Genomic DNA, 7,863 nt, shown 5'->3' on the forward strand with positions numbered 1-7,863 from the left:
CAACAAATATTCATGTCTTACAGTTCGGGAGTCTGGAAGTCCAAGGTCAGAGTGCCAGTGTGGCCCAGGTCTCGCTGAGGGATGTCTTCCTCTTAGGTCCTCACAAGACTTCCTCTGATGCATGCTGGGAGAAAAAGCCAGATCTTCCAGCTCTTCCTCTTTTTATAAGTCCACGTGAGGGCTCCAGCCTCATGACCTAATTACCTCCCAAAGGCCCCACCCCCAAATATCATTTCACCTGGGTATGGATTTCAATCCATGGATTTTGAGGGGACACAAACATTCAGTCCATAACAGTAGAAATTAGCTGCTATGATGAAAATACCCTTAGATGCAAAATCATCTCTACAGACCCTGTATTTTTAGATCAGATTTCTCTTTCACTCAACCCACTCCCTCCTCAAATCAATTCTAGAGTCTCAGAGCTTGTTTTCAAAATGAGATTGCCATAAGGGTCCTCAGCTGAAGCAACTACACAGCACGAGTTTAGATTCTTCTATTTATCCACTAGGGCCAATCAGTGAATAAGCTGACTTAGTCGCTGTTCCCCAGGCCCAGCCACTATAGTCTTTGAATATAATTAGAGACATTAAACACCTCTGTGAGTTTTCAGGGAGTTTTATGCAGTTGCCCTTATAACATTGTACTTTAAACATTTTAAACAGGGCTATGTCTAGTAACTGAATTATTTATGTTACCTCTTAGAAAAGTCAAAAATTCACTCTGAAGTTTCCAAAATAAAAAGGCAGAGCTAGTTTTCAAGCTTGAGCTATTTCCTTATTTCAAGACCCAGGTGATAAGATGCAGTTCAATGAGATGTTTTCAGTTACTTTTATAATCCTACACAGCACCATTTAACATACATTATATGGAACAACATGCAATAATAGAACAAATGTTTTACTACTACTCCAGCTGCTGTCTTCATTTAATAATTGTTCCTTGTGTGTGTATGTTAGTCATTCAGTCATGCCCAACTCTTCATGACCCACAGACTACAGCCCACCAAGCTCCTCTATCCATGGGATTTCCCAGGCAAGAATACTGGAGTGGGTTGCCATTTCCTTCTCCAGGGTATCTTCCTGACCCAGGGATTGAATCTGGGTCTCCTGCTCCATAGTTTTACCTTAAAAAAGTCATTCAGCTAATATAGCAATTAGTTCATTTTCCATTCCTGAATTAGCAATTAGTTTCATTTTGAACTCACATGTTGCTACGTCACTTCAGTCGTGTCCGACTCTCTGCGACCCCATAGACGGCAGCCCACCAGCCTCCCCCGTCCCTGGGATTCTCCAGGCAAGAATACTGGAGTGGGTTGCCATTTCCTTCTCCAATGCATGAAAGTGAAAAGTGAAAGTGAAGTCGCTCAGTCGTGTCCGACCCTCAGCGACCTCATGGACTGCAGCCTACCAGGCTCCTCCGTCCATGGGATTTTCCAGGCAAGAGTACTGGAGTGGGGTGCCATTGCCTTCTCCGAACTCACATGTTAGATAAATATTTATCTTTTTCAGTTTAAGTACCATCAGAACTACCTATAATAATCCACTGGCTTCTCATATTTCTAGATCTGTTGTTTAAAAAATCACCACATAGAGATCATTAGCCCTCCTTTTACATTTTTTATTTTCTTAACATGGCCCTCTGATGAGAACAGATTTAGAATAATAGAGGGAAAATAAGCTCTATTTATGGGCTCCTTTCTCTCCAACAGTTTTGTATGTAAGGATACGGTTTCCATGACAAAGAAAGCATCATATAAACCATTGAAGTATCAATGTGGCTTTCCAGTCCCTCACTCTAAATACTGACCACAGCAGGCATATCAAGGCCTCCACATAAACCCCTTTGAACATTGACTATTTCCCTCAAACTTATTTTTCAAAATGTTGAACCAACACTAATACTGAATTCACATTCCAAAAGATTTGTCCAAAGAGTTTTATTGGAAATATTAGCAAAATACATCCACATAGGAAAATTTAACCCTTTTGTTTCTAGCAGTATTTACTTGTGCAACTCTAGCATTATAGCTTCTGCTTTAGAAATGATTGTACAAAAAAAAAAGAAATGATTGTACATCTAGAAAGGATGGAATTTAATAATAACAGTAATAATAGCCATCATTTAATAACAACTGAAATGTGCCCAAATGTGTGTACTAGATGTATTAAATATAATAAAATCTATTTAATCCCCACAGCAATCCTATTAATCTCTCCTTTTTGCAAATAAAGAAATTGAGTACTAATAAGTTTAAATGCAATGACCAAAGGGAGGTAGCTAATAAGACTCTGAGCTAGAATGTTCATCAATATCTGAACCTCAACCTCTATACAACATGGTCTCTCATTAAAAAATGACCACACTTGGAACTTCCCTCGTGTTCCAGTGGGTAAGTCTCTGAACTCCCAGTTGGTTCAATTTCTGGTCAGGGAACTACTGATAGATTCCACATGCCACAACTAAGAGTTCACATGCTGCAAATAAAGATCCCAAATACCCCAAGGAAGATCAAAGATCCCACACCCGTAATTAAGACACGGCACAGCCAAATACATAAATTATATATGTCTGTGTGTGTTAGTCGCTCAGTTCATGTCTGATTCTTTGTGACCCCATGGACGGTAGCTTGCCAGGCTCCTCTGTCCATGGAATTCTCCAGGCAAGAATACTGGAGGGGTAGCCATTCCCTTCTCCAGGGGATCTTCCCAACCAAGATATTGAACGATAGTCTCCTGAATTGCAGGCAGATTCTTCACCATCTGAGCCTATATATATATATATATATATTTATATTTATATACAATATATGTGTATATATGTATATATATAAATACATACATGTATATATAATATTATCATATAATAAATATTATACAATAACATATAATATTACAATATTTATAATCTAATAATAAATATATATGTATATGTATAATATATATACATATATATAAATTAAAAAACAATGGCTGCACTTGGTTTTAGACTTCTAGGTGTTTCTATATTAGTGCCAAAAAAAATAGGCTAAACATTTCTGGATAACCTCTCATAATCTCCCTAAATTAATATAGTACCGAGCAATCTAAAATATTCAAATGAAAAATTCATCCTCCGAGGAACCAGAGTCTGTTATCAACATCCCACATTTCATTTACCATGCTGAATGTAAAAATTTAGATTGTGAGGCTAGATGTCTCTTATTTGGGGTTTTAGAAATTTCTGAAAACCATTCAACACTTGGCAGCCCCTCTTAAGAGACCTGGTACCCTTCCCTGTTTTGCTCACCTTCCCTCCCACTCTTCTGTGAAGCATCCTCTATGAGGGGTCCCCAACTCCAGGACCTGATGCCTGATGTTCAAAGGTGGAGCTAATGTAATAATAATAGAAATAAAGCACACAATAAATGCAAGTGCTTGAATCATCCCAAAACCATCTCCCCACCACCAGACCACAGGAAAATTGTCTTCCATAAAACTGGTCCCTGGTGCCAAAAAGGTTGGGGACTGTTGTACCTAGATTATTTCTATTGAATTTTAGAAGGCAGTATTATAATAAGCCATAAACAAGAATGCATTTGAGTTACTTCTAATGTGGTGGAAGAACGTAAAGCCTATTATACAGAGTGAAGTAAGTCAGAAAGAGAAGACAAATATTGTATATTAACACAAGTATATAGAATGTATAAAGATGGTACTGATGATCCTATTTGCAGGGCAGTAACTGAAACACAGACATAAAGAACAGATTTGTGGACACAGTAGAGGAAGGAGAGTGTGGGACGAACTGGGAGAGCACCATTGAAATACATTACCATACGTAAAATAGATAGCCAGTGGGAATCTGCTGTATGAAACAGGGAGCTCACATCCGATGCTCTGTGACAACCTAGAGGAACGGGATGGGATGGGATGTGGGAGGGAGGTTCAAGAGAGGGGACATATGTATACCTATGGCTGATTCATGCTGCTGTATGGCAGAACCAAACATAATATTGTAAAGCAATTATCTTCTAAATAGAAATAAATAAATTTAAATTTTAAAAAATAAGTCTGTGGATCCACATAGTACAAAGCACAATATTGTTGGAATAAATAAGTTTAACATTTGTACGTATTGCATTTCAAATAGATTTTAGTGATTAATACAAGTTATTTGAAAGTATTTTAAAATTCATAGCATGTTTGTCACATCAACTACCATAAAAATTATAAGTAATGAACATTGGGGTACACGTGTCTCTTTCCCTTCTGGTTTCCTCAGTGTGTATGCCCAGCAGTGGGATTGCTGGATCATAAGGCAGTTCTATTTGCAGTTTTTTAAGGAATCTCCACACTGTTCTCCATAGTGGCTGTACTAGTTTGCATTCCCACGAACAGTGTAAGAGGGTTCCCTTTTCTCCACACCCTCTCCAACATTTATTATTTGTAGACTTTTGGATCACAGACATTCTGACTGGTGTGAAATGGTACCTCATAGTGGTCTTGATTTGCATTTCTCTGATAATGAGTGATGTTGAGCATCTTTTCATGTGTTTGTTAGCCATCTGTATGTCTTCTTTGGAGAAATGTCTATTTAGTTCTTTGGCCCATTTTTTGACTGGGTCATTTATTTTTCTGGAGTTGAGCTGGAGGAGTTGCTTGTATATTTTTGAGATTAGTTGTTTGTCAGTTGCTTCATTTGCTATTATTTTCTCCCATTCTGAAGGCTGTCTTTTCACCTTGCTGATAGTTTCCTTTGATGTGCAGAAGGTTTTAAGGTTAATTAGGTCCCATTTGTTTATTTTTACTTTTATTTCCAATATTCTGGGAGGTGGGTCATAGAGGATCCTGCTGTGATGTATGTCAGAGAGTGTTTTGCCTATGTTCTCCTCTAGGAGTTTTATAGTTTCTGGTCTTATGTTTAGATCTTTAATCCATTTTGAGTTTATTTTTGTGTATGGTGTTAGAAAGTGTTCTAGTTTCATTCTTTTACAAGTGCTTGACCAGATTTCCCAGCACCACTTGTTAAAGAGATTGTCTTTAATCCATTGTATATTCTTGCCTCCTTTGTCAAAGATAAGGTGTCCATATGTGCGTGGATTTATCTCTGGGCTTTCTATTTTGTTCCATTGATCTATATTTCTGTCTTTGTGCCAGTACCATACTGTCTTGATAACTGTGGCTTTGTAGTAGAGCCTGAAGTCAGGTAGGTTGATTCCTCCAGTTCCATTCTTCTTTCTCAAGATCGCTTTGGCTATTCGAGGTTTTTTTGTATTTCCATACAAGAAGGAAAAACACCAATACAGTATACTAACGCATATATATGGAATTTAGAAAGATGATAACAATAACCCTGTGTACGAGACAGCAAAAGAGACACTGATGTATGGAACAGTCTTATGGACTCTGTGGGAGAGGGAGAGGGTGGGAAGATTTGGGAGAATGGCATTGAAACATGTAAAATATCATGTATGAAACGAGATGCCAGTCCAGGTTCAATGCACGATACTGGATGCTTGGGGCTAGTGCACTGGGACGACCCAGAGGGATGGTATGGGGAGGGAGGGGGGAGGAGGGTTCAGGATGGGGAGCACATGTATACCTGTGATGGATTCATTTTGATATTTGGCAAAACTAATACAATTATGTAAAGTTTAAAAATAAAATAAAATTAAAAAAAAATAAATTAAAAAATTAAGAAAAAAAATTATAAGTAATATAACATGAATGTTTCTATCGATTTCTTACTTTAAAAGAACTCTTCATAGTGAAAAGTAAAAAACCAATACATTATTCCTTGAAGAATAAAATTTTCATTCTGCTAGGTCTATTATGATGTGCACAGCAAAACAGGAAAAGTATCCTAATACCTTCTCTATAATTGTACAAGATTACAGCAATAGACAAAAGAAAAAGCCCACAAGCAAAAAACTGAAAAGTCCTCCAAATAGAATATCTTGTTGACTACACCCAAGAAATGAATTCGAGAACATAAAAGAACAAAAAGTACTAAGACTGATTCTCAGGATGCCCCTCTGTCTCCTCTCCCAGCATAAATAATGTGCAGCACTGCAACCCCTGCAAAGGAGGCCCTGGGATGCACAGTATGCAAAGAGATTCAGTCTAGACTGTGTTTCTTCCCAGTTATTAGCATGTCTTTTTTAAAGGGCTCAGCAGCATAAAAGTGAGGCATGGATATTTTAGGCAAAATATTCAAGAGCCACTCTTTAATTAACTTCACCAAAGATATTCAACATTATACACCAGTAATTAGAATTTAGAGCTATTTGCTCTGTAATACTAAAGAATGGCAAGGCTTCCATTATTTATAAAGCTGCATTTTTTCAGCTTTTCATTTCACTTGCTCAAATTGGTTCTGAAAATATATTTCAAAGTATCAAGCTTCACTATTAATCAAAATTGTCTCAAAATTCCAGTGTGTTCTCATTGCTAGCAATGGTCACCCCTAAATAGATACTTACTCCATAAGTAAGTATTGACCTTGATGTGATTGACCTTGATGAACACAAGTAATGTCTCTCCCACAGTTATTTGAGAAACAGGATGTTCCCTGCTGCCTAGCCTTTGATCCACATAATTTCTCTTAGTCTTTTACCCAAAACCTGTAGAAAGACGTTAACTTCATGTTGATATTTGGCAAAACCAATACAATATTGTAAAGTTAAAAAATAGAATAAAATAAAATATATATAAAAAAAGAAAGAAGTTAACTTCAGAGTTAGATCTGTCTGCCAACCCCAGTTCCATTACCTACCATTGTTTTATTCAAGGAAAATTGTTCAACTTCTTTGAATCCCTTTCCCAACAAAATTTACTTCACTGTCACTAAGAATTACATGAAGCAATTCTTTATACACAACTGATAAAACTTTGACCAATAGCATTTTATTCCCTCAAGGAGCCCACCCCCACTTTCCTAAATATTTTTTATTCCTATCTCTTCCTCAGGTCTGAACACTTCCTTCAGTCCACACTGCTCAGTGGCTTTGACCTTGCCCATGAAATATACATGGGCTTCCCTGGTGGCTCAGTGGTATAGAATCTGCCTGCAATGCAGGAGCCACAGGAGACGCAGGTTCCATCCCTGGTCGGGAAGATCCCCTGGAGGAGAGCAAGGCAACCCACTCCAGTGTTCTTGCCTGGAGAATCCCATGGACAGAGGAGCCTGCCAGGCTACAGTCCATGGGGTCGCTAAGAGTCAGACACAACTGAAGCAACTTAGCACACACACTTGAAATATAGGGACTGGCTAGTATCAGGTATGGAGGAGGCAATGGCACCCCACTCCAGTACTTTTGCCTAGAAAATCCCATGGACGGAGGAGCCTGGTAGGCTGCAGTCCATGGGGTCGATAAAGTCGGACATGACTGAGTGACTTCACTTTCACTTTTCACTTTCACGCACTGGAGAAGGAAATGGCAATTCACTCCAGTGTTCTTGCCTGGAGAATCCCAGGGACGGGGAATCCTGGTGGGCTGCCGTCTATGGGGTCGCACAGAGTTAGACACGACTGAAGCGACTTAGCAGCAGCAGCAGCAGTATCAGGTAGGAAGAAGTGCAGGCGAAATCATCATCATGTATCTTGCTGGTTCCGTTTGCAACAGCTCCTATTCATTTGCTTAATTCATCCTCAAGGGAATATGTTTATTTTCAAGAAACATCTAAGTAAGTGCTAATCATCTAAGTAAGTGTGACAAGATGAAACTCAGTCTAATCCAACCAAAGAGCCAGAACATAAATTTTTTTCAATTGTAATTACATAGGTTAAATTACAAGAAAACTGTGGACATAAATCAGTGTTTCTGGAGTTCATGAAAGCTGAAAACTGAATGTTTGGATGCTGTGAATCAGATATACAAAA

The 7,863-nt window shown here is 38.3% G+C and overlaps 1 protein-coding gene across 8 annotated transcripts in view; it reads right to left on the reverse strand.

The window, feature by feature from the left end:
* MALRD1 (MAM and LDL receptor class A domain containing 1) overlaps nt 1-476 on the reverse strand; it is a 754,524-nt gene extending 754,048 nt beyond the window's left edge. For all 8 annotated transcript variants that reach the window (XM_086334563.1, XM_086334560.1, XM_086334554.1 and 5 more), the window contains exon 1: nt 22-476. The gene's annotated coding sequence lies outside the window, so the exon portion shown is untranslated. The remainder of the gene's footprint in view (nt 1-21) is intronic.
* Between the last annotated feature and the right edge of the window lie 7,387 nt (nt 477-7,863).

The sequence above is a fragment of the Bos grunniens genome, chromosome 13, assembly GCF_055505025.1.
Source record: "Bos grunniens cultivar Pamir isolate PY7600 chromosome 13, Bosgru_T2T1.0, whole genome shotgun sequence".
In the NCBI taxonomy this organism is placed as follows: Eukaryota; Metazoa; Chordata; class Mammalia; order Artiodactyla; family Bovidae; genus Bos; species Bos grunniens.